Source organism: Capricornis sumatraensis, chromosome 8 (assembly GCF_032405125.1).
Source record: "Capricornis sumatraensis isolate serow.1 chromosome 8, serow.2, whole genome shotgun sequence".
Lineage (NCBI taxonomy): Eukaryota > Metazoa > Chordata > Mammalia > Artiodactyla > Bovidae > Capricornis > Capricornis sumatraensis.
This window is the reverse complement of record NC_091076.1, coordinates 59,006,062-59,018,677: the sequence shown is the minus strand read 5'-3', so window position 1 is coordinate 59,018,677 and position 12,616 is coordinate 59,006,062.

The window sequence follows — 12,616 nt, the reverse complement described above, 5'->3', positions numbered from 1 at the left end:
TGGCGCATGTGTCGCTTCGGCCCCTCGAGGCTTCCGCCCCCCCCCCCCCCCGCCCCGCGCGGGTACACGGCAAGGCAGGGTCTCCAGTTCAGACCCGGCAGAGGGACGGTCCAGGCCCGGTCTGAACTGCCTGGCTGATCTCACCGCACCTGGCTCCTGCCACGCTCGTGGGGGCCCCTGAAGTTAGAACAAGAGGCTTAACCTCAGAAAAACAAGTTAAAAGCCCCCTCCCTCACTTTCCCACTTTTGGATGTGAGAAAAAAGGAAGGGGCTGTGGGAGACAGGCCAGCTGAGTAGGAACATCTGGTAACCTGAGTTCCAGGCAGATAAAATGCACCAGAATTTTCCACAGTCCTACAGCTTTCCAGCGGTGTCTCCTGGCCTGGGCAACTTAAGTGCCAATCCAGCATGTTCTCAGGATTGGACCTGTTTATTCCTTCCCTTTTGATTACTGAAGTAATCAAAATCAAATTCAGACGAACCTCTGAAAAGAACCACTTTGAATAACTATGAAGTCAAGAAGGTCGAATTTAGGAAAGTCTCATCTACAGGACTTTGTTCCCCTGAGCTGTAGGCCACTTATAATTAATATTAATGAAAGACAGATGACAGATGCTTATTGCTCAACTGACATACGCGCTGCCAAAGCCCATAGGGGTTACTTTAAGATCTAAAGGACTTGAATGTACTTTACTGTCACGTTGAAGAGGATAGAACTTTCAGGGTATAATCAAAATTTCGTATGTATGAGAACTCAGTGACCCACAGGCAATGTCTGCCTTAACAACACAACACGGTACAAAAGAACTGAGTGTGCCGCCATTGCTTACTGGCATTTAAAAATAGCTCCTTTAAGCCCCAAACCGAGGCAGGAGATGACGGGAGACAGTAGGTGGAGGCTCAGGCTCCTGGAGATCCCTGCCCAGGCTCAGCCCATCCCCTAATTGGCTGTGACTTTGGGAAGTCATTAACCTTTTCAGCCATTTGTAAAATAGAGGGCTGAGCTGCAAGACTTCAGAAGGCAGAGTCTTTGGGTCTGCGGGTCCGAGAAGAACCGCAAAGCTGGGACGAGAAAGCATGCTCCAAGACTTGCTAAATACATACTCAAGATCTTTTCAGTTTTTAGATGTTGATTATGGAAACACAAAGGGAGAGAAAAGAGTGCAACGATCCTCCATATATTCATCATGCAGACTTAACTCATTAATATTTTGCCATATCTGCTCGTCTGTATTTTTTTGGGAAATTTTTTTTAATTAGAAAAATTATTTATTTCTACTTTTTTCTTATATCTTATTGTTCCAGACACAGTCTTCCATACATATCTGAAACGATGTACCGTCACACACTCTGTTTAAAGGCAAAGCACCATTGATAAAGCTGATCAGCTGTCCAGAGTTCTCAGCTTATGGGATCTCACTTTCTGGTTTTACATTAATTTCTGAAGGTCAGAAAAGTCACCTCCAAAAAATGTCAAGGGGTTTGTAAAAAATAATCACTTTATTCAATATTATAGCTGTAGAAATGAAGTACATTTTCTTTTTTTTTTTGAAGTACATTTTCTTTAAGAAATTAAAAAAAAAAAAAAGAAAATGCCACTTAACACCATTGGTACGTCAGTAAAGGCCAGCAGGAAAAAATACTGATAAGCTTGTTTCTGACACCAAAAAGACATTCTAGTGCAAGCTTTAATACGGTTCGTATTTTTTCACTAGATGTTTCTTTTCTGCTACTTTTTATCCTTTTCCGTATTTCATATCTGAGGACTGGTACAGCCTTTAAAATTTCATTAACAGGAGAAAATTCAGTATCTGCTGATTTCTTCTCGAAAGACACTAACCCATTAGACACCCCAGCAGCTTCATTCTCATGAAGACGCTAGCTATGAAAAAACTCAAACAGGAAGCTGGATGCAAGTCCTTCCATGATACACTGTCCATTTAGGGCAAGAAGTGACTGGTTTCTGATGCCCGTGTTCATCAGTCACTGAACCAACACTTGGAGGTTCAACAGCAACATCATAAAGCATTCCTCCAGTAATGAGGAAGTAAGACACCACCACCAGAGTGCACCTCCCATTGTGGCCGACGGCGTGTGCACCCAGGGCGGCTTCTGCAGCTTCAGGTTTGGGCATTCGAGCACTAAGAACGGGACTCGGTTCAAACTCTCCATGTTGGTGGCGGCAGGGGAAGCTCTCAGCCTCCAACCTCGTGCGCCACCCAGAAACAGCTGACATATTTTTAAAGAAAGTCCAGACGTGGCATCTGTCACCCAAGGCTTCAGTCTTTCCTCGCGGCTCAGCTGGTAAAGAGTCTGCCTGTAAAGCAGGAGACCTGGGTTCACTCTCTGGGTCAGGAAGATCCCTTGGAGAAAGACATGGCAGCCCACTCCAGTATTCTTGCCTGGAGAATCCCATGGACAGAGGAGCCTGGCAAGTTAAAATCTATGGGGTCACAAAGAGTCAGACAGGGCTGAACAACTTACATTTTTACCCAAGGCTACAGTCTGCTTCTACGTGGTGCTGGAGTGACTGTGAGGAGATTCCCCACGTCCAAGGGCAGAGCAAGAGAGTTCCAGAAAAACATCTACTTCTACTTTATTGACTATGCAAAAGCCTTTGACTGTGTGGATCACAATAAACTGTGGAAAATTCTGAAAGAGATGGGAATACCAGACCACCTGACCTGCCTCTTGAGAAATCTGTATGCAGGTCAGGAAGCAACAGTTAGAACTGGACATGGAACAACAGACTGGTTCCAAATAGGAAAAGGAGTACGTCAAGGCTGTATATTGTCACCCTTCTTTTTTCACTTATATGCAGAGTACATCATGAGAAACACTGGGCTGGAAGAAGCACAAGCTGGAATCCAGATTGCCAGGGGGAATATCAATAACCTCAGATATGCAGATGACACCACCCTTATGCGGAAAGTGAAGAGGAACTGAAAAGCCTCTTGATGAAAGTGAAGAAGGAGAGTGAAAAAGTTGGCTTCAAGCTCAACATTCAGAAAACAAAGATCATGGCATCTGGTCCCATCACTTCATGGCAAATAGATGGGGAAACAGTGGAAACAGTGGCAGACTTTATTTTGGGGGGCTCCCAAATCACTGCAGATGGTGATTGCAGCCATGAAATTAAAAGACGTTCGCTTTTTGGAAGAAAAGCTGTGACCAACCTAGACAGCATATTAAAAAGCAGAGACATTACTTTACCAACAAAGGTCTGTCTAGTCAAAGCTATGGTTTTTCCAGTAGTCATGTATGGATGTAAGAGTTGGACCATAAAGAAGGCTGAGCGCTGAAGAATTAATGCTTTTGCACTGTGGTGTTGGAGAAGACTCTTGAGAGTCCCTTGGACTGCAAGGAGATCCAACCAGTCAATCCTAAAGGAGATAAGTCCTGAGTGTTCATTAGAAGGACTAATGCTGAAGCTGAAGCTCCAATACTTTGGCCACCTGGTGCGAAGAGCTGACTCATTTGAAAAGACCCTGATGCTGGAAAAGATTGAGGGCAGGAAGAGAAGGAGATGACAAAAGATGAGATGGTTGGGCAGCATCACTGACTCAGTGGACATGAGTTTGGGTGAACTCTGGGAGTTGGCGATGGACAGGGAGGCCTGGCGTGCTGCAGTCCATGGGGTCGCAAAGAGTTGGACACGACTGAGCGACTGAACTGAACAGAACTGACAGTCTGCTTCTTTGAAAAACAAGACCTTGACAATACTATCATTAGGCCTGGGAAGATGGTAATTAAAAGTAATTTAGGGACTTCTTTGGTAGTCCAATGATTAAGACTTGGAGAAGGCGTGGGTCTGATCCCTGGTCAGGGAACTAAGATCCCACATTGCCCTGCATGCATGCAATCCCCAGCCCATGGTCACATTTCACCATAGTTCGCTGGACAGGCTCCTAGCCTTCTTCTACCCCATGTCAGTCCCTGGGGTCAACCACTGTTAACTACGTCTAGTTTTAGTGCCCCTGGTGATTCCCTTTCCAGAAATCATAGTTGATACCACCAATTCTTGTTTACCATCTGCAGTCCCAGTGTCTGAGCTTCCTGCTATGATGGATGAAGGCTCAGCTAACTTAGGGTCTCTCTTGCTTCCGCTGTGGTATATTTCCACCTGGTTCCTCTGAATAGTAATGTTGCAGGAAGGGGGACCCCTTCCAGGGCCCGAGAGTGGGCCTTTGTCTAACTCTTGGAAATGAATTGTCCAAGGAGACGCATGCTGACAAAGCAAGAAGTTTATGGCGCCGGGCGGAGAGCAGCAGGGGGAGGGAACCCAGGAGGCCGGCTCTGCCACGCGGCTGGCAGCCTCAGGGTTTATGGCGATGGGATTGGTTTCAGGGTTTTCTTTGGCCCATTGCTCTGACTCGGGGTCTTTCCTGTGGACACGCATCACTCAGTGAAGATGGATTCCAGTGAGAAGGACTCTGGGAGGTTGGTAGGACCTATGGACTGGTGTCTCCTCTCTCCGTTTGGCCTTTCGTGAATTCTTCTGGATTCTTTTCCTGAATTCTTCAGGTTGGTGATAACTTGTTAGTTCTGTGTTCCTTACCAGGACCTCCTATTGTAAGATAACACAGGCAGGTGGCTACTATCTTGCCTGGCCAGGGCAGGCAATTCCAGTCAGTGGTTCCCCTAACGGTAACACTGACTGAGGTTCTACTTCAGGTTGAGTTGTGTGGTCCCCCAAAGATATGCTGAAGTCCTAATTTCTGGTGCCTGTGAATGTCACCTTATTTGACAATCAGGTCTTTGCAGATGTAAACAAACGAATGCACGGTCATATTGCATTAGAGCGAGCCCCAAATCTAATGGCTGGCATCCTTGGGAGAGAGATATTTGGAAACAGACACACACAAAGAGGGAATATGGCTACATGAAGACAAAGGCAGAGACTGGAGAGACGTGAGCAAAAACCAGAGTGCTGAGGGGTGCCTGCAACCAGCAGAAGCTGGGAGAGGCAAGGAGGGGTACCCCTTAGGCCCCTCCGGGACAGCGTGGCCCCGCAGGCCCCCAGAGTTGTGAAAGAATAAATTCTTCTTGTTTCAGGCTGCTCCATTTGTAGTGGTTTGTTATGGCAGCTCCAGGAAACCAGTACAGGGCTTTCCCAGTGGTGCTAGTGGTAAAGAACCTGCCTGCCAATGCAGGAGGCATAAGAGACGCAAGTTTGATCCCTGGGTCGGGAAGATCCCCTGGAGGAGGGCACGGCAACCCACTCCAGGATTCTTGCCTGGAGAATCCCATGGACAGAAGAGCCTGGCTGGCTGCAGTCCATGGGGCCACAAAAGAGTTGGACACAACTTATGACTAAAAACAACAATGTAGGGAGAAAGCCAGTTCTTCCCTCCTGGGTATTTCTTCCCTCCTGGGTATTTCTTCCTGTGAGTTGCCTTTAGTGCTCACATATAACACGTCTGGTCAGCAAGCGTGTGGTGGTTTCCCCCTACAACAAACGATTCTCTGAGACATCAGCTGAGTATCCTACCATTTAATTCAGTTCTGACCCTGTCCGCCCGGAGATAGCATATCAGGTCCCCAGGTTGAGAGCCCAGTCTTTTAAGACTGCCCACCCCATCTCCCCTGCACACACCTCAGACGCCAGTCACAAATCCAGGTTATCATCTGTACTTCACACCACCCAGCTGTAGATCAGAGCTTCCAACCACCTGCTTCTTGGGTATGATTAATTTGCTACAGCAACTCACAGAACTCAGAGAAACCCTTACTTACATTTCCCAGTTTACATGTGATAAAGGACACAGATTAACGGCCGGATAGAAGACATGCTCAGGACAGGCCCTCTGCAGGGATTCTCCCTCCCAGTACAGCTACATGTTTACGAACCTGGATGCATTTTGGACCCCACACTTTTGAGATTTTATGGAAGCTTCACCATGTAGGTACAATCAATCATTAACTCCATTTTCAGCCCTTCTCCCTCCTGAAGAGAATGAGGGGTCGGGGCTAAAAATTCCAAGCTTCTGATTGTAGCTTGGTCTTTCCGGTGACCAGCACCTCAACCAGGAACCATCCAAGAGCCCAGTGCTTTAGAAAAAAAGACACTCCTAGTCAGCTGGAAATTACAAAGGTTTCGGGAGCGCTGTGTCAGGAGCTAGGGATAGAGACCGATGTATTTGCCTAATTACAAATCATGACATCACAATTACATAAGATGCATACAACTCTATTTCTTGTTCCATCAGCTACCTTGACTGTGTATTTTGTAAAATGAGAATAAGAACCAAAGGTTTCAGCAGGCAGCTGAACGGACCCAGGGTCTGAGAAGTCAGAGGGATCATGAACTGCCCCAGGCAAAGGGCACATTCTTCCAAGCTAGGGTCAGCTGCTCCAGCTTGAAGGCTGTAGGGGGTCCCAGTGGTGGAGCAGGAGCTGAAGGAGAGCCCTGCCCAGAGCTGACGTTATCTCACGTGCTTCTAGGCACCAGCCCCCACCTGCTTCCCTCTTGCTTCTCAGAGACCTGCTCTTCTGGAAAGTTTCCGGATGCAGGCTGTGGAGGTGGGTCCTCACAGAGCAGCTTCCTCTGGGTCTGGTTTTGACATGAAGCACCAGTGTGCACTGGGAGACACTAGCAGATGACTGAGTGGTGCTCCCTTTTTATTCTGTAGGAAGGTTATTCAGCATCTTTTCCACTCTGGAAATCCATGAGAGAAGTTTCTTTCACATCTTGATTCAAAGAAAATCTGTGCCTTTTACTGTACAATTCAGATGGCTTACTTTTGTGGTCTTGGAAAATCTGGTATCTTCGTTCCCCTTAGTTCTGGCCGTGAGGAAATTCAGAGTTAAAGTATCAGTCATGTGGAACTCTGGTGTAGGGGCTTACAATGGAACTTGCTTGATAGTTAGGGAATATTTCATGCATGCTAAAATTACAGAGGCTATACAACAAACATTCGCATACCCACCCCCCAGTTTCAGAAGCAAAATAAGCACACAAATGAAGCCCCCTGTGTACTCAGGCCTGATTCCTTACCCTGTGATAAATAGCTTCCTGGACTAGGTATTTATGCTTCCCACTTAACAAATAATAAATTAGAAATTTTTTTTCCCAATGTATGCATCTGTAACAAACACACTATTTTTTTGCATGTCTTAAAACATTATATTAGTGGTTTCACACTACACGTAGACCATATATGTGCATGTGTGCCTGCTAAGTTGCTTCAGTTGTGTCTGACTCTTTTCGACCCTATGGACTGCAACCAGCCAAGTTCCTCTGTCCATGGGATTCTCCAAGCAAGAATACTGGAATGGGTTGCCATGCCCTCCTCCAGGGAATTTTCCCGACTCAGGGATTGAACCCGAGTCTCTTACATCTCCTGCATTGACAGGCGAGTTAGTTCTTTACTGCTAGTACCACCTGGGAAGCCCAACCTGTTCTATAATTTGTTCTTTTTACTCAATCTTATTTTGAGACCTGTGTTGACACACGAAATTAATTCCACATTCACTGCTGTGTAATATTCTATTGTGGTTGTTGCTCAGTTGCCAAGTCCTGTCTGACTCTTTGCGACCCCATGGACTGCAGGACACCAGACTTCCCTGTCCCTCCCCATCCCCTGGAGTTTGCCCAAATTCGTGTCCATTGAATTGGTGATGCCATTCAACTATCTCTGTCATCCCCTTCTCTTCCCGCCTTCAATTTTTCCCAGCATCAGGGGAAAATTTTCCAATGAGTCAGCTCTCTGTATCAGGTGGCTAAAGTATTGGAGCTTCAGCTTCAGCATCAGTCCTTCCAATGAGTATTCAGGGTAGATTTCCTTTGAGATTGACTGGTTTGACCTCTCAGCTCCTCATAGCAAAATTCAAGCTTAACCTAAAGAGAGAGGGGAAAACCACTAGGTCAGTCAGCTACGACTCAAATCAGCATTCTATTCTAAGACTAGAGAAATTATGCTGTAGTGTTTAAGAGCATGGCTCTGGAGCCAGAATGCCAGGCTTCAAATCGCAGCTCTGTCACTTTCTAGATCTGTGACCTTGGACAAATTAAATTTTCTGGGCCTCAGTTTCTTCAGCTGTAAAATGGGGCCAAGGATAGCATGTACCTCATAGAGCTGATGTAAAGATTTAAAATAAGTTTGTAGATGTGAAGTGTCTAAAATATGCCTGATTCGTGGGGTGTGCTCTTTAAGAGCTGCCAGCTATACCTTTATTCACCTGCTGGTGGGCTTTTAAGCTGTTTCTAGTTTTTTGTTTTGTCCCCAGGATGTGGCAGGGAACGTTATTTGTTTAAATTGGGATGTAGTTGCTTTACAGTATTGTGTTAGCTTCTTCTGTACAATGAAGTGAATGAGCCATACGTACAGTAAATTCTCTCCCGCTTGGACCTACCTCCCATCCCCTACCCACCCTCTGCCCCATTGCACCTCTCTCAGTCACCACAGAGCACCGAGCTGCGCTTCCTGCACCATATAGCAGCTTCCCACTAACTATTAATGCCTATTTTACACATGGTCATGTATATACGGAATCTAAGGTGGCTCAGACGGTAAAGTGTCTGCCTGCAATGCGGGATGCCCGCGTTTGATTCCTGGGTTGGGAAGATCCGCTGGAGAAGGGAATGGCAACCCACTCCAGTACTCTTGCCTGGAGAATCCCATGGACAGAGGAGCCTGGTAGGTATGTACATATGTCTGTCCCAATCTCCCAATTCACCCCACCCTTGCATGCCCCTTCCCCGTGTCCACATGTTTTTGTCCTGAAATAGGTTCATCAGGAACATTTTTCTAGATTCCACATATATGCTTTACTATATGATGTTTGTTTTTCTCCAGTCTTTAGGTCCATCCACATCTCGACAAATGACCCAACTTCATTTAATGGCTGAGTAATATTCCATTGTGCATATATGTACATCTTCTTTATCCACCCATCTGTCGATGGACATAGGGAACAGTATTGTAAATGTTTCTTTGTGCAAGAAAGAGTTCCTCTGAGCTGAGTACACACCCGGGAGTGGGATTGCTGGGCTGCAGGGCGTGCAGTCTTTCACTCTCTGGGCGGTGCCACATTGTTCTCCTAGAACTTGCTGTGCTGAGCGGCTGAGTGCGTCCATCGCTCTCACCCTGGGCCTCTCCTAACGGTGTTCTGTGTACTACTTTCGCTTACACTTTGCTTGATCTTTCTTTCTCTTTGTCCAAATGTCCCCATCGACTCATTTTTATCCTCATGCCCATTTCTATAAGCGCTCTTTTGTCCCTTCACCCTCCTTTTCTCTTTTGAATGAAGCAGGATCTAAATGCATAAGAATTAGACGGGGCCTCACAGAATGGAGGTCACAATACAGGGCTGCCAGCTACCCCCACCCTGGACCTGCAGGCGTCCTGGCTCTCGGCGTTTGGAAAGGTTGCTATCAGTTACCGTTGATATGAGCATTGAGTGCTCACTAGGTCACAGGTGCCCTGGCCACGTTATCTTGTTCAACCTCACAGCAACCCCATGATATAAGACCATTAGAGCCAAAGAACCTTGATTCGAAGGAGGCAGTGATGCCGGAGTCTCTGCTCTTAATCAAGGCCACTGAGGGGGCTGCCCACGTGGGGTGACTCAGGCACAATTTGCACAGACTGCTGTGTGAACAGCGCCCCCTGGAGGTGTCCAGTGCCATAGCCCTGGCCTTCTACTAAGTAAGAGCTTAAGGAAAATGCTTCCGGCCTATCTGATAGGCTTAGGAGGGTAGGCACCACTACCCACTGAGGGGCTTTTCTGGTCTGGATTTATAGGAATTTCTTAGGGTCTTGGTGCTTCAGGTTCTAAAAGCCTATTGGCCTGGAAGCCCTCCCACCTGTATACACATTTGTTTAGGAGGGGAGAGCCCAGTGTGGGCCCCGTGTGCTGACGCCGGCCATGTAAGGGCACGAACTCAGCCGCGGTTGGTGGCTCCCCACCTTGGTCAATGCAGACTTATTGAGCAGTATATTACGAGTGTGTCTCACTCCGATGATGTGTTATGGATAAGTCATTAAGGAGGCAGCTCACCGCGGTGATGTATTGGTATAATAGATCATCAGAGTGAAGTCTTCTGCCGACATACGGGTTGGCTCAAAGGGTGGTGGCATTCAGGGAAGAATTAGCCCAGCAGCAGGTCTGGCTTAATTACAGGATAAAAGGTTTGTGAATGATGGGCTGAAGTCTGCAGCACCAGCGTTTTGATTCTTGATGTAAAAGTATAATTGGGCTTCCTGAGAGAATTTTTGATTATTTCCAAACAGCTTTATCACAACAGCACAACTTGCCACATGGCTACAGGGCAGGGGTGGGGGGTACTTTTTCTTGGGGGGGAGATCCCCAGGTCCTTTCTCCGTCTGAGTTATGGTCATACTTTTGATTTGTGGGCCGCAGAATGAGTTAAGGGGAGAAAAAATCCAAGCAGCCTGCCTTTAAGGCCTTCGGAATGATGTCCTTAGTGACCAGACCATTGGAATTGACTGATTTATTCAAATCATCGTTAACCAAGGCAGTGGTTCTCGACTCAATCTGTGGGCACGTGTGGAGAAAAGCAGGCAGTCTGGCGAGCATGTGTGTGCATGTGTCTGAGCACATTAGCATCTCAGGGATAATAATAATAATCATGTTTATCGGACACTTAACACTGTGCCAAAGGCTTTGCATGTATTATTTAATCTCATTTAATCCCTACGACAACATTGTGAGACGGGCATTCTTCTTCTCATTTTCCAGATGAGGAAACCAGCCAAGGTTACACAGCTGCTCGCGGGCAGGGCCTGATGCTGTAGGCAGCTCTAACCAACTTCCCTCCCACCTCCAGACCGACCGCCCCCCTTCCTTTGAGGACCCTACACCAGCGCTCTGTGGACAGCAGACCTCAGTGAGCACAATTCAAGATGTGTTTGCTGAAAAAGAAAGTTTTATTTTAAGACACATAAATCAAATGTCTGATATTAGTAAGGCCTCAAATTTGGATCAAGTTTGTTATTTCTTGAAAAGCTCGTAGGTGGAGAGACTCCCTAGCAATGGTGGGTGAAACTATTTGGCTCAATTCTCCCACTGGAGAAACCATAAACGCTGCATAGGACTTCCCTCACGGTCCAGTGGTTAAGACTCTGCCTTCCATGCGGGGGATGTGGGTTCGATCCCTGCTGTGGGAACTAAGATCCCACGCGCCTGGGGCAACTGAGCCCGCGTGCCACGGCTACTGAGCCTGCGTGTTCTGGAGCCCGTGCAACACAGAGATAGCCCTTGCACTGCAACGAAGACTCAGTGAAGCCCCAAAATACTGCCTAAAACATTGGTTGAAATTTTCTTAGATAGAATTAAATGCCTGACAGGAGACTAAGAACGCCTAGGTCAACAGAGATGGAAGAATAAGAACCAGAGAGGTCATTGGTAGACCAGGAACAGGAGAGGTGAATAAGCAGAGACAGCTTGGCCCTGAGGGTTCCTGATGCTTATGATCCTGGAGCGATGGAAGCCAGAAGGCAGCCCTCTCTGCAGCATGTGGGGACCCCCAGGGCTACCTGCTCGGGAGAGGTGATCTCAGGGTGGAGCAGCCTTCAGGCAGAATTACAACCCAGGTTCCAATTACCCAGATTGTCCAGGTCCAGGAAATCGCAGCCTCGAATGTGCTTAAGGTGAGTCCAGCCTGGAATGGCTCCACATTACAGAAGCAGATCTCTGGACACTGGGCCACATATTATTCCTATAAATCATTTTAAAAATACTGGACTGTGGTTGGTGAGAACCAGGCGCACAAGGAAACCCAACTCCATGAGTGAGAACCAGCAAAAACATGCGGCAGGAACAGATCTATAAAGATTTTGGATCTTGAAACCATCAGACTACTGAAAATAAATGAATTTTCTTCCTTGTTACATTTAAGCAAATAAAAGATAAGCTTTAAGATACCTTCAGAGAACAGACAACAATAAAATAGAAGTTGTTCTATAAACCTACGTCATTGGAAACGCCTCATAGAGTAACTGTGTGAGCCCCTTTACTCAGAACTACCTGTTAGATCCATGGGAAAGAACAAGAAGACAGAGCTGCCAAGTAAACTATGAAAAACCTAACAGTGCAACTTTCTTTATCTTGCTGCTGCTGCTGCTAAGTCGCTTCGGTCGTGTCCGACTCTGTGCGACCCCATAGACGGCAGCCCACCAGGCTCCCCCGTCCCTGGGATTCTCCAGGCAAGAACACTGGAGTGGGTTGCGATTTCTTTATCTTAGGTATTGGCACAACCCAATGATCAGTACTGTTCTAGGGCGTGATGGCTTAGGAGTGAATGTGATTTGAACTTAATACATTTTTAGGGGCTTCGCAAGTGGCGCAGTGGTAAAGAGTCTGCCTGTCAAAGCAGGAGAGACAACAGACGTGGGCTGGATTCCTGGGTCAGGAAGAGGCCCTGGAACAGGAAATGGCAACCCACTCTAGTCTTCTTGCTTGGAAAATTCCATGGACAGAGGAGCCTAGCAGGCTACGGTCCAGGGGTCACAAAGAGTTAGACACGACTGGGCGGCTGAGTGCACACACAGGCATTTTTAGAGGGCGTCAGATTCACAACCAGGCGGATCTATCTCCTGATAAAGTAAACTGCTTGAGGAGCTTGGATCCTGAAGATTACAGGTGGGGGATT